General features: G+C 39.8%; 1 protein-coding gene across 10 annotated transcripts in view; it reads right to left on the bottom strand.

Moving 5' to 3' along the window:
- Nucleotides 1-26,171, bottom strand: part of LDB2 (LIM domain binding 2) — a 373,756-nt gene that overhangs the window by 209,391 nt on the left and 138,194 nt on the right. The window lies entirely within an intron of this gene.

The following is a 26,171-nucleotide window of genomic DNA, read 5'->3' as shown; positions in this document are numbered from 1 at the left end:
ACTCCATAAAAATCAGCTCACTGGCCTCCCATATTATACACCTCCCTGCACAAATCAAATGAAGCCTTGCCTGAAAAGCTGATAAACACACACACACACACACACTCACACACACACACACACACACACACACACACACACACCACCCAACACAGGAGCAAGCTGATGTGTTTAAAAAGTGGTTATCATTTCTAATTCTTTCCTTTCTCTCCGGGGACCAGAGCATCTTTCGGAGGAGCACACAAAACTCTGGCACTGAACACACTTCGCCCCTGCATTTGTTTTGAATGGGGATTTTCGAAAATCGCCACCACACAAAGTGTTTCATCATTAGCATCGATTTTTAGCACCTCGGGAGGGAAGTGAACAGTGGCAGTGTAACTGTTTCACGTCAGGGCATAACCAGGACCACCTCCTAGCATTTGCTCTCAAGATCCAGTTTTTCCCAGAGAAGTGCATTCTTCTTAATGTTAACAACAGCGCTGGTCTGTACCTTCCAGGTACTTAGGTCTGTCCTGTCTCATTTTGCTTGCATTTTTATTTATAGTAAACTCTCAATGCTGGCCAGCAACGTCAGAAACATACAGCTTTTTTGTCATGGCTTTCCTCCTCATCACTAGCCTAGTGGGGGACCCTGAAATGCTCAGCGTCCATATCTGTCCTAGCGCCACGTTACAGGTCCCCAGCCCAAGCCTCAGTACCCCTTGGCCCAGCCCCACAGCACTAGATATCTTGGTTAGAGGTCACTCAGCGACAAATGCATATTGTCTACTTTTTGACTGATGTGTATCCCACCTGTGACCCTGGGAATTCTGCAAGGGAAGAGATTGTTATCCATCTTTGAATCCTCCACGCCCGGCTCGGTGAGCTAGGCATGATAAACACTCAATAACCACACCACTTACCACAGTACAGATTTTTTGTAATAATAATAATATCAGCTAATATTTACAGAGTCTATGCTATAGACCAAGCACTTCACATCCACCCTCTCACATATTCCTCCCTCAAACTCTATAAGGTGGCTAGTAGTATTATATTCTTATCTTTTAGATGAGAAATATAGGCTTAGGGAGGCTAAGTCTTTTGCCCAGATTTTAAATCATGGGATAGAATCATTTTTTTTTTTTTTAAGATTTTATTTATTTGAGACAGAAAGACAGAGAGAACACAAGTGGGGAGGAGAGGCAGAGGGACAGGGAGAAACAGACTCCCTACTGAGCAGGGAGCCCAACTCAGAGCTCCATCCCAAGACCCAGGGATCATGACCTGAGCCAAGGGCATATGCTTAACAGACTGAGCCACCTAGGCACCCAGAATCAGGTTTTAAATTCACATTGGCTGACTCCAGAGGACAAGAGCTGACCCAATAGATTAATCTAAAAACAAAAAATAGATTAATCTACTCTCATGGTTGCTCCCTCATTAAGCCAAGCAATGATCAGGTTAAGACCAGCATGTCTCACTCTCATTGTAATTCCCTGTAATTTAGGACCAGGTACTAAGCTCCTTGTTCTAACACATGCCTAGTACATGCATCAACCTTGTTCTACTAAATATTATATTGTTATCCCTACTGACTGTCAAGACCACTGCCATGCAGACTTCAAGTGAATTCTCGAGGGTATGAAACATAAGAAACAGAGTTTGGTATAAACTCATGTTTACAGGGCACCTGGATGGCTCAGTGTTTGAGCGTCTGCCTTGGCTAAGGGCATGATCCTGGGGTCCTAGGATCAAGTCCCACATCAGGTTCCCCGTGGGGAGCCTGCTTCTCCCTCTGCTTGTGTCTCTGCCTTTCTCTGTGTATCTCTCATGAATAAATAACAACAACAACAACAAAAAACCTCATGTTTGTTAGACCAAGTTTTCCCAGTGCTTCCCCAGAGGAGTTGGAATTAGAAGGGAAAAAAAGTGGGGAGAAAATAAAGGAATTACTCTTGGCCACCAAAAGTAATCAAATAGAAATAAGGAAAAGATATGCATAGGAGATGGAAAAGGAAGTCAAACAAAACAGTGTGCTGGGATGGTAGCAGGGAATCAAGGAGGCATTTGTTGCACTAGAGTGGAATGGAATGGAATGGAATGGAATGGAATGGAATGGAATGGAATGGAATTAAAGCACATGGCCAACTTTGCACTCACTGCAGGCCTCTTCCAATTTCTGGCATATAGGTTTATTCATTGTCACAGACTGAATTTATATTCATCTAGCCCTACCCAGGGCTTTGTCATCATCAATGTGATGATATTTGGAGATGGGGTTTCAGGGAAGTAATTAGGATTAGAAGAGGTCATGAGTTTGGAGTCCTCATAATGGGATTAGTGCCCTTATAGGAAGAGTCACCAGTTTGCTTGCCCCTCCCCTCCTACTGTGTGCATAGAAAGTGGAGGTCATATGAGCACAGAGCAAGACAGTGGCCACCTACAAGCCAGGAGGAATGTTCTCACCAGGTAGCAAATTGGCCAGACCCTTGATCTTAGACTTTCCAGCCTCCAGAACTGTGAGAATATCAATTTCTGTTGTTCAAGGCACCAGTAAATAGCATTTTATTATGGTGGCCTGAGCTTACTAAGTATTCATACTTTCCTAAAATGTCTTTGGGGTCCTCTTCAGCCTGCTTCAGTTTCTAAATTCCTTGATGTAACCTAAACTGTCTTCAGCTTAGTAGTAACATTCCTTGGGAATTTTTTCTGCGCATCTGGTCTGCCCATTTACGTCCTAAAGCAGTCACTTCAGGAAAGCAAACCAGTACAAATCCAAAGCCATCTGAGGCAAATCCAACTCCTTTTTCAAAACCCACCCAGTTGGCCTTTCTAGTTGTGGGTGAGATTCTGAGAATGTCCCAACAGGAATTCAGAAGCCTTGCCTTGACAAGTAGATCTGTTCCTTCAAAGCAATTTTGTGTAAACAATTTAGCCTATCAATCTCAAGTTGCTCAGATTCCAATCTGTCTTGTTATGGATTCGAACCTGCTGCACAGAGAAAAAAAGTTTCCCTCCCTAAAGAACCATTATTTCAAACACCCAGTTTTATGATTTTCACCTCCCAGCTCTGCCTTTTCAAAGGCGCTTAGGACTTGGTTGGAGCTTTCTTTTATAAATGAAGTACAATTATTACTTATGCATTTCAATACATCCTAAAAAGGTAAAGGACAATACTACGGCACTCACAATAACAATACCTTCCTTTTTATCCCCTGCCGAGCTCCAAACGTTACTTCATTAGTGTGGATTTGATCACAATGCTCTTTGCCACCATAGCGTGTATTCCAGAGCCCAAGGAAGCTGCAAATGCTGGATAATGTATGATTATTAACCTACATCAAGCAAATCACAGTGGCTCAGTATACTGTTTTTCCTCCCAATTCAGTCCCTTATTAATAACTTTAATTATTATGCATGGATAGAATAGGATTTATATAGTTCAGAAGCCTGAAATTGCCATGGCAAACTCATTACCATCTCCAGCTATAGTTCTATACAAAAGTCAAATTGGAAAATGTGAGAAATTGCCTAATACAGAAAGTTGTATTTTGATAGAGAAAGCCAAGATGGTTTCTCATCTGTTTGGACAAATACACACATCTGAAGTATCAGCTGTTAGGGACAAGGATGGGGGTGGGGTGGGTGGGGGCGGGAAGTGGGATGCATTCTTGCCTGAAAAGGAGTTTGGCAACAAAGCAAAGCCAGTGTAAGCTAAAAATGAACACTCTGCACTTAGGAAACAGATTATGCAAATCCATGCAACTGTCCACCTAGTTTCTGTTTTCCTGCACTGGCTGACTTTGTAAGGTTGGGAAGAACAGCATAGGAGGGTGTTCATAATCCTCTGGGCTAGCGGCTGTGGTTACACAAATCACAGCTGGAAAACTACACTTGACTGGAACCGGGCACACATTTTTTAAAAACTGACCAGAACAAAAAGAAGAAAACTGCCTAGGACAAGCACCAAATCCAGGCCCCTCGACAGATGAAGCGTTCAGATGACAGATCAGCACAACAGAAGACATGGTCCAAAATCAGAAGAGGCTGCTTGTTACCTTGATGTGCATATTTCCCCATCTTTAACAATAATGCAAGGTAGGAATAAAAAAGGATCTAATTTAGTCACACATGATTATAGAGTGAATTGACATGGCATAAAATTTCAACCTGGGGAAGATGCTGTGGGCAGCATAATTCAGACGAATTTTAACAAATCCCCAGTTATGGTACAAGAACACTTGGCATCAGATTCTTGAGGAATCTGGAAGTTCTTGACAAATACAACATGCCCAAACGTTGTCTGGGAATTGGCCTTGGGATCAGGAATCTGGCTGCTGACAGAGTAGGCAAAGGACCCTGGGTTCTAAAACCAAACATCTACAGTTTGGGGTTTGCTATGTCTGCCTCCAAGGGAAGCTTTGGTATATGATGAAATAATGGAAGAGAAAGCCCTGTGGGGATAGCAGTCCTGGGTAAAAATTACATGTGTGGCACCAGTGAATCCAGAGTTCGTTCATTTTCCAGTTATCCACTAATAGGATGAACATCGCCTTGTGGTATGGCAGGCATTGGAGAAGTACCGCCTTCTGATATGATGTTTTCCTCTGTCTTAACTACTGTACACAAACTACCCTAGTCATCAAGGCAATAATTAACTTCATTTTGATGTTGCCTAATTACCATGTTTACTCTTCACATTATCATCACATATTGTCTTATTTTTTAAAAACATTGTTATTAGCGGTAACAGATAAAATAAATAAAAATCTCAGTTGGGGAAGCTATCTGGCAGACATAAAGCTGCAGAAGACAAGGTATTTCTTTAGGGAGGCATCCTGGCACAGTGAAAGAGAAGAGGGTTTTGGATTTGGAAGAAACAAAATTCAACAATCCAAGTTCAAATTCTGACTCAAAATTTCTCTTTACAAACCCTCCAGGACCCTTCAGATCTCCCCTTCCGCATATTCCCACTATGTCATTGTCAGGGGACACTCATCTGATAAATAAAATAATAATAATCACCCTAAGACTTGTAGTAGCTCTCCTTAAATGGCTATAATACTAGTGATGGCGATCAATCAATCAATAGCTTGTGTGTCTGACCTTTGCAGCACAATGTTTGAAAGCCCACACACTGAGGCAATTCATTCAACAGCTACATATATAACTCTGTTGATCATTAAGTAAATGAGTGAATGAGAGAATGAATGAATGAAAATTTAAGAAGCATGCCAACAGTACTAATCACTAAAAACTTCAGAAGTTGAGGCTCGATCCCTAGAACAGTGTCTGGTGTTCAGCATTTGTGGTAGTGAATGAAATGGAGCCTTATCAAACAAAATTCTCAAATGCACATTGTTGCACCAATGGCCACCACTACCTGGCCTTCCACCTTCACCTCATACTACCTGAAAGTGTTCATCTGCACATGGCCCTCTCCTGACCAACTCTCTTCTCTCTCTACCATCACAGGTAGCCCTCCTCTACCAATTTCCCTTGGGCTCCTGCCCACACCCGAGAGGCCCTGACTTTCGATTTTTCACCAAAGCTGAGGAAAAACTAGTTCCTGTCTTTTTTAAGGACATAAGTTGTAGGGCAAAAATGCCTTAACTTGGGTACAAAAAAAATGCAAACAACCAACATTCCTCATATTGGGGGGCTGATTATGTATCTAGGTGGGACACCAAACCATGAGTGCCTGTTTCATACCAGGGACTCTAGTATTTTGTATTCCAGCTCACCTTCCTCTCCTGCACCACTCTACCCATGGTCCCCAGACACAGACGTGGTGGAAGATGGGGAGGGGGGAGATCTAGAGGGTCCCAGAGGGCCTGTACAGAGAAGAGTTCTCATCCATAGAGCTGGTCCTGTACGCAGGCACAGTGTCCTAGCCACTGAGTAACAGCCTGTGTGTGTGTCCAACAACACCAACCATGGCAGATGGAGGCCAGCCCCAGCCTCCTGCTTCTCGTCCTCAGCTCCTTATTTCCTCCCACTCTCTGGGCCCCTGAACCTCAGCTGTAGGCAACAATAGCCCCTCTATCCACCTGCTCCTTCTGGCTCTCAATCACACACATTTCACAGACTTCAGCTCCCCTGCCTCATTCACCAGCATGCATTCCTCTCTAAACTTCCATCCCTCCCAGAGGACTACCAAGAAAAAAAAAAAAAAGCAATAAATTAAAAAACTTTCCAAATAGAAAAATTAATCCTCACCACATAGCATTCCTGAGTTGCCCCCTTAAAAAACAAGAGTCCAATAGTCCAATCTTTATATTATCTATTTGCCCACATTTCTTAAAGGTTCTTTCCACCCTCAACTTTGACTCTTCTTTATCCAATACCTAGTCTAACATTTCTGTAGCTCTTTGAATGACAGGAGGGAATGTTAATACCTTTGGTAGAAAACAACAGAGTAACATATTATCCTAAGTAGAGGAGGAGCCTGGGTGAGTCACAGAATCTTCTTGAGTGCATAATATCAACCTATGCAGATTTGAAAATATAATCTATATCGTATCTTTGGACCTTCAGATTCTGACGTGTTGACTGTTTATTCTTCACTTTATTAAGCAAACAAACAAAACTCTTTTTGTTTTTGTGAAGTAACATTAAATGTGGGCAGAAATTCATCTCCAATAGAGACCTCTACACAAAAAGATCTGCTATCAAATATTTAAATAAAAAGGAAAAGCAAAACACAAAAATTTCAGGTGTTTCTCTGAGATATTAATTTTTATTTAATCTCCCATAAAAATTCCATTTACCAATTTATACTTAGTTTTAAATCTAAATATTGGCAATATGGATATTTTTATATATATAAATATAATGAATGAGAATAGAAATTAAAAATATTTTTTCTGTAATAATAACTAGTGTTATTGGGTGTAGAAGAAACTGTATATATTTTCCTTATACATTTTTGACAGGTGTTCAAATTGATATGAACTTTAAGGAATAAATTTGGCCATATCTATTAAGAGTCTTAAATACAAAAACATTTTTAAAATCTACACTATTTTATCCAGTAGTGTTTGTGTATTTATTCCAAGGGAAAGAATACATTTGTTCACAAAGATTTAGTGAGGGGATGTTCATTCAGTAAATAGTAGTACAAAAAAAATTAAACCGAATATTCAAAAGATCAGCTAATTATATAAAGTTCAAACATGAAATAGAATAGTATATAGGCACTTAAAATGATATCATAAAAGAAAATTTTATGACAAAAGATGCTGACTATATATTGAGCAAAGATAAGAGCAACGAGCAACTTACAGAATGCATGCAGGATGGTCCCAGTTTTGAAAAAAAAAATTGGAACATGGGAAACAAAGATCAGAAGTATGTAAGCCAAATATTACATTATTTGTCTGTGAGCTATGGAAAATTCTATTTTCCTTTTCTGTATTTTTAAATTGTCTTCAAAGAGCATATATCACTGATTTTTAAAAAAACAAATTTAAATTTCTTGAGGAAGGGACTTTTCAAATAGGATTTACCTCTTATGGTCATTCAATAACACTTAAAGACAGCTGGTTCCTAAAGTCATTTTGAGTTTGTTTTAATCCCAAATTACATTGAATTTAGTTTAATAATTAAGTTCCATAGTTAAGCTGATGGGCATACAGTCAAAAATACTAGATTTAGGGGCTCCATTTAGAATACCCAAAGAGTGATATCACTCTCTGGTGCCATCAGTTGTTCAGGAGGGATCTGTAAATAGGACATGTTGTTCCAATAGAAGGAGGGATCTGTAAATAGGACATGTTGTTCCAATAGAATATCAGAGGAGAATAAAGTTTCAAAATTCTGCTAGCTATGTCTTTGTATACCACTATTCCTCGCCAACCTCCTGTCCACCAAAACTTTTGTCATTGGGAGACCAAAATAATGACAATGTTGTAATGTTTCTAAAAATGAAGAAGAAGGAGGAGGACGAAGATGAAGAAAAAGAGGAATCCTTAATGATAAAACATACAAAGAGTGTTGAGCACTGGAAATTATTTTTCCACAGCCTTCATATGATCCATGGCCCAAAACTCGAAGCAATCACCAAGCCTCGATAATTTTTAGAGTTTATTCCCACAGTACATAAAATTATTTTGTATTTTGCTACACACACACACACACACACACACACACACACACACAAATCCAGATTTACTTATGTCAAATGGAAAGACATGCTTTTGCTTTCACACTGTCTATGAAGGCTTTTAAGGCTACCAGAGGTGTCCTCAGCGGGACATGAAAATCTGGTTCATATGTATTAAGTACAAGGAGACAGAGAACATTTGGCAAATTATTGAACAAATGTTAGGAGTGTTAAGTGTAGAATGAATGAATATGCGAATAGATGAAATAACATTTGCAGTCCCATATTGAATAAATTCTTATCGTGGATTGTTTATCTGTAGTTTATGCAAATCTTCCCAACTCCCGCTGGCTGATATTTCTTGTAATTTAGGGTCCTTTGATGTAGGGGGCAGCTGAAAACTATGAACCCAATTCTTCCAAATTGGAAAATCTCTATCATTTTAAATATCTGTCCAAAAATCTTTGTGATAGAAGAAATAAAAAATTAATTTTAAAAACTGGAGAAAAAGAGAAAAGATTGAAAGAAAGAGACTGCCTTCCAATTTTTCCAAGTGGAATTTTTCAGTGAGGCTTTTCTTCAACTAAACCAAGGGGACCCTCAAAATCATCTTCCTTCAGAAACTTGAATCTTGACCCTCCTCCCCATCAATTTCTGTAACTCCTTTTGATGATCTAAATATTTTAAATTTTCCTTTGCACATAACTTTTTGGAGGAGTGGGTAGTGAATACAACACAGAAGAGGGAAAAGAGTAAGTTATGGTTTTATTTTATTTTATTTTTAGTTGTTACAGTTTTAAAATACTCAAAAGTAACTTCTTTTTTAATGGAGATTATATTTTATATCAGAATTCAAATGTCTGTACTTTTAAAAATTATAATTAAAATGTCTTGTAAAAGCATGTGTTCATCCGTTAGATGATATAAGGAAGGTTCCTCAAATATGAAGTAAAGGAATCACGCAATAACATGGTTCAATTCATATGATAAATGGCAATAAAACATTTAAAACTTAGACTTGGAGACAGAAAAAGATACTGCAGATTTTATTGCAAGACCTCAATGACTATTTCTTGGTTTTGTTGTATTAACACTCAACCAGGACATCTCCATTTGAAAGAACTCAATTTTGTTTTTGATTCTTAAGAGACAGCTTCCAACACTTCTTCCCTGTAGATGCCTAACCATTTAAATTCTTCTTTCATGTTGTTGCATTGCTTATGTTCCCAGCTGACGCTGCCCTAAACAGGCCACTTGCGAGCCTTGGAGGTCTATAGGTGTCTATTCGGATGCATTCTCTGGTAACAGTTGCTTAGCTACATGGAAGATCTTTTGTTCTTTGCCCATGGATCAGTCCCACCAGGCCTCCAATAGTGTGAGCTATTCTTTTGATTGTCCCTCCATATCCTTTTGCCCTTCCTGCTGCTAAAATCAGCACGTCAGGTACTAACTCACGAACTTTCTGCATCGTTCTGACTTTTTGTCTCATGCTAATGTGATACCTGTCTAATATAATTCATGGACTTCTGGGGCATACCCACTCCTTGAGCTTCTCTTTGCCATTGGAGAACTGTGCACTGGATGACTTTTTATCAGTGTGTATGAATACGTATTTTTCTTCTATACTAAGTGACACAATTATTCTGTCTGTCTTGATTCCTTACTCTGCCCTACAGGCATATTTTCATTCACAGTTTGACAGACTTTTCAGCTCTAATGACTACTTGGACTATTTCCTTAATGTAATCCATGAAATCTTAGGTATACTTAAAAAAATTTTATCTCCCATATCATAAATGTAACTTTCAGAAATGAGACCAAAATGCATAGCTCAACTCAGAAATACATGGCCAGGAAAGACTCTCCCAAACAAAAATAATACTTGTGGAACTAAGTCAAGCCTTTAAAAAAAAAAAAACCGCACAAACTTTCTCAAGTAATCAGGATCAAAAACATAATTTGATAATTGATAGTAGTTATATAATCAAGTTTTACAAATTCTATTTTAGTTCTGATTTAGATACACAAAATTATGGGACTTTCATCACATCCAGAGATGGTGAGCCCTGCCTCTCATTCTGAGGCAGACCATTTCATGTTGGACCACTGGTTTTCTGAAAGATCTTCCTTTTAAGCATGACAGCTTATCAGCATGTTACTTCCATCACTCCCAACTAGTTCTGGTTTATTCATTCAACAAATGCTATTCAGTGCCCACTGTGATGTCCGATGAAGTGTTAGGTATTGGAGAGGAGAGATGAAAAGACTGTAATCACTGTCTGAAGACAAGGGCAATGAGGTCCCACCTGAGCCTCTTGTAAACAAATAACCGAGAACTACTGGAGCTACGCCATGACAGATGCATGTGCCACGTGTCGCAAGCACAGAGAGAAGAGAGCAATCAGTTCTCTGGGGAGAACTAGGGAGAGAGGTGGGAGGTGAAAAATGAGAACTGGTTCATTTTATCCCCAGTCTAAAATTTCTTCACCTTGTCTACCTGATAGATGCATGGCAACCCTTGTGTTCACTTTAATTTGTCTCTTCTCCCCAGTATATTTATTTTCCTAGATTTTGCTCACCTTTTATAACTTCCTCAGAGAAGTTTAGCTTAACCTGCCTTCTATTGCAACTCCTACAGATTGGTTTAAGCCTCCCATTTGCTCTCATGGTATCCTGTATATTTTACACATACTATTTATCACCACTGAAATTAATGACTAATGAATGTATCTCTATTTTGTTAGCCATCTATCCCTTGAGACTCTAAAGTATAAATCATCTAAAAATATCCAGATTCTAGAGTCCATGAAAGCAGGGACCCTGGCTGTCTCATTGACCGATGGTAACTTCAGAGGAAAAGCAGATTGAAGGGCACAGAGGGATACTGTGCACAATGTTGAGGGAACACATGAACAATTAAGTGCACTATTTCTTTTTTAAAAAATTTATTTATTTATTCACAAGAGACGCAGAGAGAGAGTGGCAGAGACAGAGGCAGAGGGAGAAGCAGGCTCCATGCAGGGACCCTGACGTAGGACTTGATCCCAGGACCCCAGGATCACGCCCTGGGCCCAAGGCAGGCGCCAAACCGCTGAGCCACCAAGGGATCCCCAAGTGCACTACTTCTTATACAACATGATTCAGAATTCCTTTTTTTTTTTTAATTCAGAATTCTTTTACTACAACAAGCTCCAGCTGGTTTAATATGCAGTTTACAGAATTGAACTTATGTTTACAGACCTGTCCATCCTGCTTCTAGATACAGGAGAGAATTCTCTGGAGAATGATATTTTATAAACCATAGATGCCTCAGAATTTTAAATACTTTGTCAGAAAGAGTAGAGGAAAAACAACTGTCCCAAGGCCCTAAAGGCTGGTCACCACAGAAGGAAGATTCCTAGCTCCATGAACAAGGGACACATGGTCAGGTCCACTCCCCCCTTGTTGACAAGTCAGTACATCAAAAAGTAAAGGACACTCATGGAATTTGACGGTCTTCATCCCATTTTTTATAGGTCTCATGTGTTCAAAACCCAATAGTCCCTTGAAAACCATGGAGAAGTTCCTTGAAGCCAAACCAAACCATTAATCATTTCTCCAAAATACCTTCTTTGCCTACTTTGGGATGGACTTCTTTCACTCGGTTCTTTCCTCATTGACCCCACTTGCCTTTACCTCTGCCCACCCAAATTCTATACATTGTCTCTGCCATGCCTACCAACCCCTTCCTCTGCCAACAGGAAATAACCTCTCTCCTTGGGCTTCACTGGGCACTTTATACTTGTTTGATGACACTCGTCAGGAAATCTTATATCATAACTATGTACTTGTCCATATGCCTGGTAGGCAGAATGCTAAGATGGCCCCCAAGGTTCCCACTCATTGTTGTACACTCTACAGAATTCCCTCCCCTAGAGCGTGAGTGAGACCTATGACTAGGATGAGATTTCACTTCATGATATGTTACATTAAATGGTAGAGGAATTGTGCAAATGGAAATAAGGTACCTAAGCAGATGAGTTTGCATTCATCAAAAGGGAGATTGCTGTCATCGTGGGCCTGACCTGATCAAGTAAGCCCTTAATGTCAGAGAGATTTGAAGGTAGAGAGTACTTCTGTTAACCCTGCAAGAACAAGCTGCCATGTTGTGCAGGAGACCACATGCCAGAAAAGAGCGGGAGGCTCCTAGGAGCTAAAAACATTCTCTAGTTAACAGCAAACAAGAAGGTAGGAACTTCTATCCTACAACTACAAGAAACTGAATTTTGCCAGCTGCCCTAGCCTTAGTTGGGATCATTAGCCCAGCTGGCACCTTGATTTGAGCCCTGTGAAACCCTGGACAGAGGATTCACTTAACCAGTGCCTAGACTCTTAGCCCACAGAAAATGTGAAATAATAAGTGTGTGTTGTTTTAAGCTGCATTATTTGTGGTAATTTGATATGCTACAATAGAAAACTAAAACACCTATCAGTTAGGTTGTCTCCAATTTTTTGTACATCATTGAATTTGACGAATTCACTGAACCTTCTTATTACACTTGACTCTGAGAGATCTCAACGATGATTCAAAGAACAAAATTTAAAAACATATGGTCCCTAGAAACCATGTGACTTCTAGGCTATATCCACTAAAAAAGGAGGGTAAACTTTTAACTAGTCAATAAGTAGAGTCTTGTGTTTCATAAAGAATGGAGAGACATGAATTTGATTCCTGGCTCTATCACTAACCAGCTGGATTCCCTTGAACAAGTCAAAGCCAAGTCAATTTCTTGGTATGTTATCTATAAATAATCATTATAATAGCTACTTCTTGTTGATAAACTTCCATGTATTGGGGACTGCATATATATTGTTTGCAAATGCCTTATATCACTGCCAGATAGGCATTATGTTTATTTTACAGATGAAAATAGGAGGCTCAAAGTGAAGCTCAGAGGCCTCAAGGGAGAACAATCAAGGTCATGTAGTTATTGCAGGACAAGGTTAATACTTGAAGCTTGTCTGTCTGCAACCTAGGCTATTCTCCTTTAAAGTGAAGGGTTACTTGTTACTCTCTAATCAGATCATCCCAGAAACACAGCCTGAGTGTGCAATTTGCACAGCATAAAGCAAAGGGAGAGCCCTGCTCCCCTATACTGCAGAAGTGAGTCACATCTGAGTTCCTGGCACTCCAAATGTGTGCAGGCTGAGACAATGACAGAGACCCAGAGCCCAGGCCAGGAGATTGCATGGATTTAAGAACTCGTTTACTTAGAACAGTGGAAAAGGAAGTCAAGCGTGAACTTCTGAGCTTCAAAGATATTCTCAAGGCCCATTGGGAATAAGCATAAATCTTCAAATTTATCCAAAGTTTAGCAAATTCACAATGACAAATGTAACAGTTCCTCTAAATTGAAGTTCATCTCTTGGCAGTTTTGAAGGCTTGGAGAAAATGCCAGCAACAAGGACTTGGAAGGAAATAAATCTTTAGATTCCCTGAAAACATAGATAGTTATTATGGAAGACATATGGAGGATCCCATACTGCGTTGAAAAAGAAAATTTATAAATGTCAGCTTCGTAGCAGCAATCTTGGAAGGATTTAAGCAATCTACACTTAACTATGATGAGAAAAATATGCTGGGGGTACGCATTTGCCATTAAGAACTAATTATTCTTAACCTGTGCTGTTTCTGGGAGGAGCAGATGAAGAGAGAGGGAAGGCTCCAGAATCCAGAGCAAGAAATTAGATTTTTTTTCATCCAACAGATAACATTTAAAGATTCTCTAGTGCTTTAGAAAGTCTCTGAGAAGCAGGATGGTGAGGATCACAACATGAGCGTCTATGGTGGGAGAGCTGAGTCTTAAGGAGTCTCATTTTCTTCATCTCTGAGAATGAATGTTCAGCACAACACCTGCATATGGGCTCATAGAGAGGATGGAATGAGACACTTCCATCCAGTCTTGCTCAGCCAATATTAACCACACACCTCCTCACTGTCCCTTATAGCAGCAGGCACAGAGAGAGGCTACAGAAAAGAGTAAAACACTGTCCTCTCCCTCCACGAGCTTACAGATGGCCCTGATTTATGAAAGAATTTTATAAGCTGCAAAGCATTATCCAAATGCTTGTCAGTCATTTTAACTCATTAACCAATCCAGGAGACTGCTCTCGGACACATTTGAAAAACACCAACACAAGAATCCACTAAGTATCTGACTCACTTTTTTTTTTTTTCAAATTATATCATAGCAAAAATCACTTTTTTGGGACTAAAAACTGGAATCTATCACCTTTCCAAAACCACAGCTAACATTAGAAAGTCTCGTTTTTGTTGTTGTTTTTTCCTTTCCAAAAAAAAAAAAAAGAAGCAATAAATAAAATTATAGACAAAACCAAGGAAAGTAGTGAAAGAAAAGGTATCATATGCACTCCATGTTTCCTTAGGGATGGGTCATCTTTCCTTCTCTTCCTGAAGGCTCTGAATGCAGATGGTGCCAATTAGATGGTGCCCTGGTTGGTAGCAAAGCCCAGAGCTAAGAATGAGAAGGAGACAGTGGAAATGCCAACTGTCAAAAGATGCAAAGGGACCTCAGGAAAGATACTACAAACATCTAATGAGAAATACACAACTTTTTAGAACTTCTGTAACTAATGTCCATGAGGCAATGCTGAAGACAAGACTGGATTTAATAAATCTTTTAGTATTTCCACAGCTGGGTCTGCCTGCACGGGGCTGGTGGACCATTTTCTTAAATAAGGCATGGCGCTGGTCTGACATTAGTTTAACAAGGTAATTATCAAGTGAAAAATAGCTGCCGCACCGCTGTGAACCTGAATAATAACTCTCATAATTACTGATTTTTGGGCCCATCTCCTTTAAAAAAATAATAGATCTCTAAGTACTAAAGCATTTTATAGGAAATACAGTTGGGTACAGTGTCTAGAAGTACAGAGAACTATTAAGGATATAATTAGCAGTTTATTTACATAATCCATCAAACACCATTTATCATTTCTCTTATAGTTCTATTGAAGAGAAGCAAATAAGCATAGGGACATTAAGCTGTTTTACGCAGGCAACCTTAGAAAAGTTGATTGTTACTAATTTTTTTAAAGCTTCAAAGCTGGACTTTCCTAAATACCTCAACTATAAAGTAAGTCAGCGTAGCATTTGACTATCAAATACTTGTACCCCTTCATGTGTACGACATGACAAAACATTTCCAGAGGAAATTTTACATTGACAAATGTATCTTTTATTTAACTAACTTCAATTTTGGAATGATTTTCAAAGCTTGCCTTAATTCTGAAACACAGACACAAATATTCATTCTTTCACTGAGAACTATCTGAACTGATTGATTTTTACCTGGAATGTGAGAGTGGCACAGAGATACCACGTACATCTTTGAGGAAAACCCCTCCCAAACATTACTGACTAGGCTTGCCTCCTAATTTGATTCTGGAAGACTCTTTTGTTTTTGTTTCTTTATTGTTCTCAATGTAACTAACCTATCCTAGCATAGCAAATAACGTATTTTTAAAAGTAAAACACAAAGAATCAAATTGTAAATAAGATTATTCAAAGACAGGACAAAGTAAGATATATGTAGTTTCAAAAAAGTTTGTAAAAATAATGCAATGCTCTATTTGCTCTAGATATGATGGAGAACTTGTCTCATAAAAAGGGAGCTTTATTACCATGCTCCCAAGTGACCTTCCTTCCTCCTTCTACCGATCTTCAAAATGATTATGAGCCTCCACTGTTGTCAATTTGAAGTCCTCCTGACTTATTGAAAAGCTAAAGATACATGTTGCACCAGGGAAGTTATCGTCGAAGAGTAGATTAAAGACAGCCTCAATTAGGAAAGGACTCACTTCATAAAAGGAAACAAGTATATCATGATGGTTGTGTGAAGCTGATTCTCTTGGAATGAATAATAAAAGCAAAATACATGAAGGCACTAAGTTCCATAAACTCCTCAATTCAGATACTCCAACATGACTACCTTGATTAAGCAATAAATAATGAAACACACCATGATGAGTGATTTCATCATGGAGCCTTTCTTAATGAAATCCATTTGACCATTGCTTAATACAATTGTAAAGAATGCTAATTTAACCCGACTACAACAAATGCTGTATTTTAACCTCATTTACCTAAATAAGGGGCATCCACATCCTGAAAACATAGCACAAAGGTGAAGATGAAGATATGGATTGACTTGTGGGGACAATGCCTCAAATAAGCTCACCCCACCAAGTAAGAACATCAAAAATCAGAACTATAGGGGCACCTGGGTGGCTCAGTGGTTGAGCATTTGCCTTTGGCTCAGGTCATGATCCTGGGGTCCTGGGATTGAGTCCCACATCAGATTCCCTGCAGGGAGCCTGCTTCTCCCTCTGCCTAAGTCTCTGCCTCTTTCTCTATCTCTCATGAATAAATAAATAAAATCTTTTTTTAAAAATCAGAATTATACAAAGGAAATACTGCATACATCTCCGCTTAGCACTGTTTTTTCACAATGCTTTGTTAAAAAATGATACCAATATTGCATTCGGATATAGAGTCTAAATGTAATATAGTGGTGACCATTATTAAGAACAAGTTGATAAACAAGAGCAGATGACATCTATTTAAAAAGATCTGGCTAAGACCTGCAAATAGCCAAGTCCTAGAAACTATAGTTCACTAGAACTTTAGCTCCTCCAAGGAAGAGATTTTGTTCACTCATCTTATTGCCAGGGCACAGAAAGATGACATGGAAAGTCCTTGAGAAATGTTAAATAGATAAATAGGTGTTCCAACTGAAATTGCATCCATTAAGATTCATTCAATAAGATTCATGTACCTAGTCAACCATTGCTGAGGACTACTTGCTCTCTGAAATCTGGTGGCACAATTGGACTTAATAGGAGACCAGCAGACTAAGTAAATCATGAAATTACCAACCCATGGGCCAAAGCACTAAAGGAAAAAAAAAAAATCACTCCTGATATTGTGGGTTCGGTAGATATGATCTTAATTTGGTGTTTAAAATGTGAGTCTCAAATACTGGTTCTGTTTGTGGATATACTTCCAAATTGCTCTGTGACATTTCTGTTTCTCCATAATACAAAAGGAATTGCTACAATTTGAGATTATGATGGTGGAAACTTATTAAAACTGGGGGGAAAGCATATATGCAATGATGTGTCTGTCTAAATAACCAAACCCCTTGGAGCACCTGAGTGGCTCAGATGGTTAAGCGCCTACCTTCAGCTCAGATCATAATCTCCAGGTCCTGGGATTGAGACCCCATTGGGCCCCCAGGTCAGTGGGGAGTCTGCTTCTCCAGCTCCCTCTGCCTTTCCTCCTTTTTGTGCTTGTTCTCTCTCTCTCTCTCTCTCCCTCAAATAAATAAATAAAATATTTAAAAAATAAATAATCAAACCTCTTGAGTAATATTTGCACTATTAACAAGTACTGCATCATTCATTCAACCCACAAAAATTTCTGAAAGCCTTTTATTTGCAAGGTGTTGTGGCAAGGTGTTTCCTGTCATGGCTGTAGGAAACAAAAGGGTCTTAGAAGGTTAGAAAGAAATCTTTGCCAGCCTGGGTCTTTCCTCTCTAAAAGTATATTTAAGCACTCCCTTCTCAATGCCTCATGGCACTTTGCCTCCCCTACTCTTCCAGTGTTGATGTTATTGCATTAGTTAGTTGTTTATGTGCCTCTCCCTTATTAAACTGTAAGCTCCTTTAAGGCAAGCAATTAGCAATTATCACACTCATGTGTATGTGCTCAGCACTTGCACAAATGCTGGTGGAATGCCTGCAATGTGGACTTTGAATTTAAATTTAGGCAGGCTTCAATCTGCAGTCCCACCCTCTATTAAGCTGTTTCATTTTTTAGGTGGGGCTGATGAGCACTGTTGCCAAACATAAACAGAGGGAAGACCACCGTGAATAACAAGACCGGGCAAATCTCTTAGAGATTTTTTTTCATAAGATAGGTCATGCTCATATCCCATTTTAGCTGCTCTGGAATTATCAAGATTTCATATTGGAGAATGAACTGGGTTCCTTCAAATAGGGCTCCCAGATTTAAGAAAGAAAAACACAGGATGCTTAGTTAATTTTGAATTTTAGATGAACAACAAACAATTTTGTAGCATAAATATGTCCCAAGAATTGCATTTGTATACTTACATTTTATCTAGCAACCCTATCTTTAAGATGATGAGTATATTGGAAGTAAAGAAAGTAAGATGTTTCTCAATAATTTTTATTGGGCAAAACATTTATTTTCCTTAGCCTCCAGACAATAAATACCACTAGCACCCCCTGCCATTGTGATAATGAAAAAAATGGCACATTCATCCTGTTACTCACTATAGTATATTACCATCTTGGTTCAAGAACCATAAGAACATAGGAATAGGAATGTATTCCATAAAACAGGAGTCAGGAAATGCATGTGCCAGGATCCCACAGTTATCTTAATCACACAGTCTCAAAAACAACTACATAATGTCCACTTCCTGGTTAATATCTCATTCAGACCTCCCAACTAAATTCTTTTATTTTTTTTTCCTAAATTCTTAAAGGCAGAGGCCTGGCATGCTCAAGTCTGTGTATTTGACAATGAAATTTTTTTTTTTTTTTTTTTGGACAATGGATTTTCACCCCTGAGAAAAGATCCAAAAGTCATCCTAGATTTCTTAATAGTTTAACATTTAAAGGGAAAATTAAAAGTCATCAAATCCTAAAGATCAATTATAAATATGAAAATTGAGATGCCTGGGTGGCTCAGGAGTTGAGCTTCTGCCTTCGGCTCACGGCATTATCCTAGTCCGGGGATGGAGTCCCACAAGAGGCTCCCCTCGAGGAGCCTGCTTCTCGCTCTATCATGAATAAATAAATAAATAAAATATTTAAAAATAAATAAAAAAATATGATAATTATATCTTTAACTTGTCTGGAGCTTTAAATTTATCCAAAGCACTATTCTGTCCATTATCTCATGTGACCATTAGTGTGGTATCTATTAGTCATGAGAGAATGGAATGTCTGCTCAATCTACTGTTACAGCCAATTTGCAACTTTTGATATAATCAATTTGAAACCACAAATAGGAAGACATTCAGTCTCTTTTTTCCATTTCAGAAGTCTGTCCGTTCATCTATCAGTTATGAGCTTTCTCTCGTGTCTTTTTTATAGCTAGTCCTAGATTTTGTATTAATGCCACAGAATATTTTCTTTTTGAACTACTTAGTTGATTATGTTAACTCAAGGTAAGGGTTTTAAATAGAATGAAGTCAAAAGTAAATGAAAAAATTTGTGATGAACTGTCTTCCTTTCAAAAACTGTCTGGCAAATAGCAGAAATTTGTTGAGTTCTGAATGAATGAATCAAGGAATGAGTACAGGTGCAAATGAACTTCAAATGAAAGTCTGCTTTCATCCTAACTTAATGTACTCCAAGTCTTGCCAGCCTAATGAAGACTACCATTTAAAAGGGTCACATACTGGGCTTCTGGGTGGCTTAGCAGTTAAGCGTCTGCCTTCAGGTCATGATCCTGGGACCCTGGGATGGAGCACCACATTTGGCTCCCTGCTCAGCAGAGAGTCTGCTTCTTCCTCTCCCTCTGCTCTCTGCTTGTGCTCTCTCTCTCTCTCTAAATAAATTAAATAAACAAATAAAATCTTTATTTAAAAGGGTCACACACTAAAATCACAACTTCACAGGCTAGAGCTGCCCAGAAACCATTTAGTGCAGCTCCATGCAAAGGAAAGCATTTTTTCAGAGTCATCTGAGACAAAGACATCTATTTCAGTATGTAACGAAAACACCACAATCACCCAGTAACTAACCATCAAGGCTTACTCTCAGGAAGTGCATTCTTTCCTCTAAGATACACTTGTTAATGCAAAGTCCATTTCCTTTTGTCTGGTCATCAGTAAACAAAATATGGAGCCCACAGGTGCCTAGCATAGTGGCTGATACTCAATAAGTGTTCAATAGCTCCTTGTTCCGTAAGCAAACTAAAGAATGGAAACCTCACCCTTTTTTGGACAGGTCATAATTGTAATAGTTTGGTACTTGCTTGTTTAAATGGCCATCTTGGAACCCCTGGATGGCTCAGTAGTTGAGCGTCTGCCTTCAGCTCAGGTCATGATCCTGGGGCCCTGGGATCAAGTCTCACATCAGGCTCTCTGCATGGAGCCTGCTTCTCCCTCTGCCTATGTCTCTGCCTCTCTCTGTGTCTCTCATGAATAAATAAAATTTAAAATCATTTAAAATTAAATATATATATATATATCACCATTTTCTGTTAATATAAGTTTTTCTTCCAATTGATCTTTAAATTCTTAAGGTTCCCATATAAGAAGAAGACAGGTACGACTTGCCCAAATCTCGAGTTCTCCCTGCTATGTGCCAAATGACTGAATGAGTAACAGGAATTATCCTCTATTTTAATTCCATTTATTTATTCATGTAATAAGTATTTTCCATGGGCAGCACTAGGCTAAAGTTACATGTTATTTAATCTTACTTAAACTTAATCTTCACTAGTACTCTCTGATGTTGGCATTATTATAATCTTAATGCTGCATATGAAGAAATTGAGGTTAAGATAGTGTAAGCAACATGCCTAACATCCTGTCACATGCTGACATCACATAGCTGTAGTGGGACAAAGAACTAAATGCATCTACATGGAACCAAAGGCCATAATTTTGATCTCTACCTCTACAAATTTTTGAAAAATGAGGAGTTTTCAGAGTAAGAAAATTACTTTACTGAAGAAGATCCCAAGGACCAGCTGGCACTTGTCTCTTGAGAAAGCATAGGGTCTTTAAGCACCAGCGACACAAACCTATGCCTTTTCAGATCTCAGGTGAATTCTATAGAGACATTCTTCATAGAAAAGACACATGCACAGATTCTAGCCTTGCAAATCCCTTTTTCTCATGTGCCACTGCACACTTTTTGCATGTACCTTTTCTAAATGGCCATGTTTGTGCCACAGTAGTTATTAAATGTCATGTCAAAACACCTATGCATATATTCAAGGAGTGATTTTTCCCACAAATACATTTTTAATCATGCAATATGCTATTAGAGAAAGAAAAAGATGGGGAGAGAGGAGAAATGCTTTCAGAATTCCTATATAGCAAGCACAATAAAAACACAGTTGGACGAGGTGAACCAATAAAAAGCAGGAGAAAAATAGTAACCAGAGATAGCGAAGCTACTTGAGCCTCGTAGAATTTCTCTACCTTAGGGGGACACATCCAAATACACAACACATAAAAACACATATTACAAGATGAAATTGAAGAACTTCGTCAATATCGCAATGTTATCAGAGCTTTCAGGAAAAAAGGGATGTGAGGAAGCAAATGTTAAGGAGAAACAGCAAGTATAGAAATGGCTCCACTGAGGGGTTGATGTGCAGTTCTTCACAATATCTAATGGGACCGGATGACTGAGGACAACAGAAGGAAATAATAGCATGGGGGATGATATGTCCTAAAACAATTTTCTTTTTTGTTGTTGTTGAGTGAAATGTCCCCCCAGCAGCCACAGAGAGGAAAAACAATAGCCTTTGGCTAATGTGACTGTGTAAACATGTAGTCTTTCAAGAAATCTTTAGTCCAGACAGAATATGGAAGTCAAGATGAAATAAGTATATGATCGAAAACTACTGGGCGCACCAACCCAAAATTACAAATAGTAGTTAAAGGATTCATGATAGGGCACCTGGGTAGCTCAGTCGGTTAATTGTCCAACTTTTGATTTGAGCTGAGGTCATGATCTCTGGGGCGTGTGAGATCGAGCTCCTAGCTGGGCTCCACACTCAGAAGGAAGTCTGCTCAAGATTCTCTTTCTCTCTCTCTTTCTCTCATCCTACCCTCTTCATGCTTGTGCTCACTCATGCACTCTCTCTCTAAAAAGATTTTTTTTTAATTTTTAAAAATTTAATGACAATTTTATCCGAATTGTCCTGGATCTCAATCTAGAGTCACCGATGCACACAGTAGAATTCAATCAAACATAGCTATTTAAGTAGCATTTTCTCTTTTTTTTAAATTAATTTATTCATTTATTATAGACACAGAGAGAAAGAGAGGATGGTGCCCTGGGCCAAAGGCAGGCGCTAAACCACTGAGCCACCCAGGGATCCCTTAAGTAGCATTTTCAAGGTGCTAAAAACTCTGCTGAGAACTTTATATACATCATTTCAACACGCTCTCACTTTTCAGATGAGGCCACTGATGCTCAGAAAGTGATGCATACCAAATCACACAAGTAGTAAAAGACAAAGCTAGGGCAGCCCCGGTGGCCCAGCGGTTTAACACCACCTTCAGCCCCTTCAGCCCGGGGTGTAATCCTGCAGACCCAGGATGAGTCCCATATCAGGCTCCCAGTGCATGGCGCCTGCTTCTCCCTCTGCGTGTGTCTCTGCCTCTCTCTCTGTGTGTGTGTGTGTGTCTGTCATGAATAAATAAATAAAATCTTTAAAAAAAAAAAAAAAGACAAAGCTGGGTTGGAGCTCAGGTCTCAGAAGCAAAGCCCCACCTGAACCCTTCTTCCTGAAAAGCAGGCCAATGGGCAGAGCCCTGAAACGAGATGGCATTTTAGTAGTTATATCACTTCTTACCCTAATTTCCTAGGCAACGCCAACCTAAACAGGTTTAGTGTTTAGTGTTTGGAGTCTTCAGCCCCTCTGAGTGCAAAGCTCCACACATTCTCAATCACCCTTCCCCTGTCTATTCCCCTCCTCCTGAACATAACCTACATACCAGAAATAACTGAGTTTCTGTGGAAAGCCTGGGAGGACGTAGTCTCTTCAATGCTGCATTTCAGTAGAAACTGCCCATCAGTGCGTGGTCATGTGGTTCCCAGCTGACTAGCGAGTCTCTGCAGCAAGCTCTACCCATTGAGCACACTAGAAAAGCCCCTGCCAGATGGTAAGCTTCTCACCCTCACAGAAGCTATGTGAATGCCAAAGCTGTGCATTATTATCAGTAGTAATAATCAGTGCTGCCTCCAGCATGCTTCAAGTGGTCTGAGGCTCTTTCTATTATCTCACTTGATTTTTCACCCCAAGCCAGTGACGGTAGTATTACATCTTGCAGATGAGGAAATGGAAGTTTTGTTTACCAATCAAAGCACGAATTAACATCCCAAAATGTATGCTACATGGTGCAATGTCCCACCCTCCCCAATGTCATGAGAATCAGAACTTTCTCCTTGCACCTCTCCCAGTTAAGAGAGGTTTCATGAATGCACTAGGAACCACATATTCCCTACAGACGAAGAACATAGCCAACGTGGACCTGGACACAGCCTAAGTCTCCTGAGGGGCTTCCCAGTCCCATCACCCAGAGGGTGCTTGTGATGGTCACAGAGGGATAGGATGGTATGGGACACAATTCTACTACATGCTCAAAAAGGCACAGAGAACTAGAAGTACTTCCTTGAGGCTCACAGTGACTGATCAAACTGAGAACAATCACTTTTGTAAAAGATGGGGAAGGGAAACAACATCCCTGGACTTAGCACTATAAAGTAAGTGAAGAGAGGGCATAAGAATCCCATTCCTCTGCTTCCCTGGCCTTCTGTATCAACTAAGCCTTGGTAATCATTTATGACTTATGTTCCAGGAAATGTGTGAATTGACAAATCCATTCCTTCCCCTTTAGCAATGGGATGATATAGACATAAGATGGGGGTAGGGAAGGGAGGGTGCCTTGGCTTGGACTATGGACTCAGCCGACCTAAGTTCCAATGACTCACCAGCTGGGGCTCACTAGACCAAGTTTCTATTTTCAGAAAAGATGCTTTTCAAATCCAACAGTCTTTAACTACTGATCCGCTGTCAAACAGGGAATTATTTGCCCCTGCTCTCTTCTCCACTTGAGATTCAATGTCACCCTGGGACAAAACTACCTCATAGACCTGCCCACTTCTCTAGCTGCTGAAGAAACACCTTCCTGATGTTTCCACCAGGCAGGGATGCACAGCTCAATTTCATGGCCTGGTAACCTTGTCCCCCTGGCACCTCTCGACACCAACCTCACCCCTGGTCTTCCAGGAAGACATCAGCAGTCTCCATCTGGCCCAATTATATCCCACCTGGGGAAGGAACTCCACCCCCATCAGGAGAGGAAAGGGCTTGAGGACTGGAGTGGTGGGAGGAACATGATCAATACGGAGGAGTTTTCTGGAAAAAAAAAACTGTATGCTATCTCCGAAAGCATAATTATTTCCTGAATTATTATATCGCTGGTCCACCCCCAACCCACCCACCCCTCAATAGCTTAAAGTAGATCAGACCATATCCTAGAGCTTATTTGAAAACGCCAGCAGAGTACTGTGGATTACATTCTTCCTGTTTTAGAAAGTCTAGTGATCTAGGTCAAGGAACTGTTTTGCCAACATTCTGTTTGGTGTTATAAACTTTTCCCCAAATGTCCTTTATTCATTCAATCATTCATTCATTTATTCATTCATTCATTCAACAACTATTTATTGAGCATCTATTACATACAAGCTCCTGTATTAATCTGAAAATTCATCAATACATAATATAAAGCTTGTGTTCACACGGAGATGACATTCTAATAGGACGGTGACAGACACCAAATAAATAAGCCAACACATATTATGGGGTTTACTGTAGCTTAGAGATAAGATATCCTAGAGCCAGACGGACCCTGTAAACACAGAGTCATGGCGAGAGAAAAGGAAAAAAAAGAAATTTCTGGTAAGGGCTAAATAAGCCCCATCTGGCATACTTCTCAGTACCTAAGATAAATGTAATTTTGGGAAATTCTTTACATATAGAAATATAACAGCGAAGTCTTGTTTTTTTTTTCTCAGAAATCCAGGGCTGTCGGCTCCCCAGGAGGTCTCAAGGAAGAGCTGAAGCATCCAGTCCAGGGCCGGCAGGTGTTTTCCCTGCCTGGCCCAGACTGCCTGGACCGCGAATGGGTTAAGGTGGCCGTGCCAAAGCTTGGAGCGCTGCATAAACAGTGTGCGTCAGGCGTTCTATGCATGCTTCATCTTCCCTGTCTCCCCGTCCTGGGCTGTCAATCAGCTGTCACTTGCCCGCACATCAGCAGCATGTGCACATCACCAGGCTGTCAGCAAAGCAGCTGATGAGACTCGGCTCCAAACTGTCAATCATCTTTGTTTCTCTTCTCTGCTCAGGAAATATTTTGGCTCACGGAAACAAAGAAACCTGGACAACAATGGCTTATAGTCAGGCGTTTACTCCTGTGCATATATGTGTATAAGTAAGATCTTAAATGGGTACCGATCATGCCTTACCCTGGTGTTGGGGGAGGGGGGGACAGGGAGGAAGATCGAGACTCTGTATATTAGTACAGGCTTTAAAACTGTCATTCTAGTTCTCTGAGCAGACCCGGATGGATTCGCAAACCAAAAACCAGAAAGACAAAACAAAACAAAAACCCACAGGAACATAAAACAATAATAACTTGAAGTTATCTGAGCTTATGCCTCAAAAGAAAATAAGAAGGCTCAGAGGATGGATGACTGCATGGTTTGGAATTATTCACCATTGATCAGGCAGGCTTTTGGGGAGAGAGTAATTGTTGGATTGCTGAGTTCATTTATCTCCTGGGACTTCTGAAACAGCAGCTTCTGCACCCGACTCTCCTCCTCTCCAGGGCATGAGGCTGCTAGGAGGCACCCCCCACACACAGGAAAGCAGGTTAACTCTTCAGGACCCCCATGAGCTGGGCGTGCCAGTGCTTACAGTAGGAGTCTTTATGTTGAATGCAAAGACACTCTAAAACAGCACACCAGCAGCCCCCCTCGCCCAAAATACTTATTAGAAATGTTCCATGCCCTTAAAAGCTCACAACAAAGAAATCTAAAGAGCTGCTCCTGGCAATGAGTTCCAATTGGGCAGCAAACTCAAGTTGTCCTGCTCTCCCCAGTTCGCCACTTGGGCGACATCACCAGGCACATAGTAGCATAATTAATCAGCTCATCATACAATAGATCAAAATACTACTAAGTTGTCCAAAGTCCTCTAAAGTTTAAAAAAACCCTCTAGTGGCTTTCAAATACATTT

This window comes from Vulpes lagopus, chromosome 4 (genome assembly GCF_018345385.1).
Source record: "Vulpes lagopus strain Blue_001 chromosome 4, ASM1834538v1, whole genome shotgun sequence".
Taxonomy (NCBI): Eukaryota; Metazoa; Chordata; class Mammalia; order Carnivora; family Canidae; genus Vulpes; species Vulpes lagopus.
Note: the sequence above shows the minus strand (reverse complement) of the source record. Positions and strands in the feature narration are given on the sequence as shown.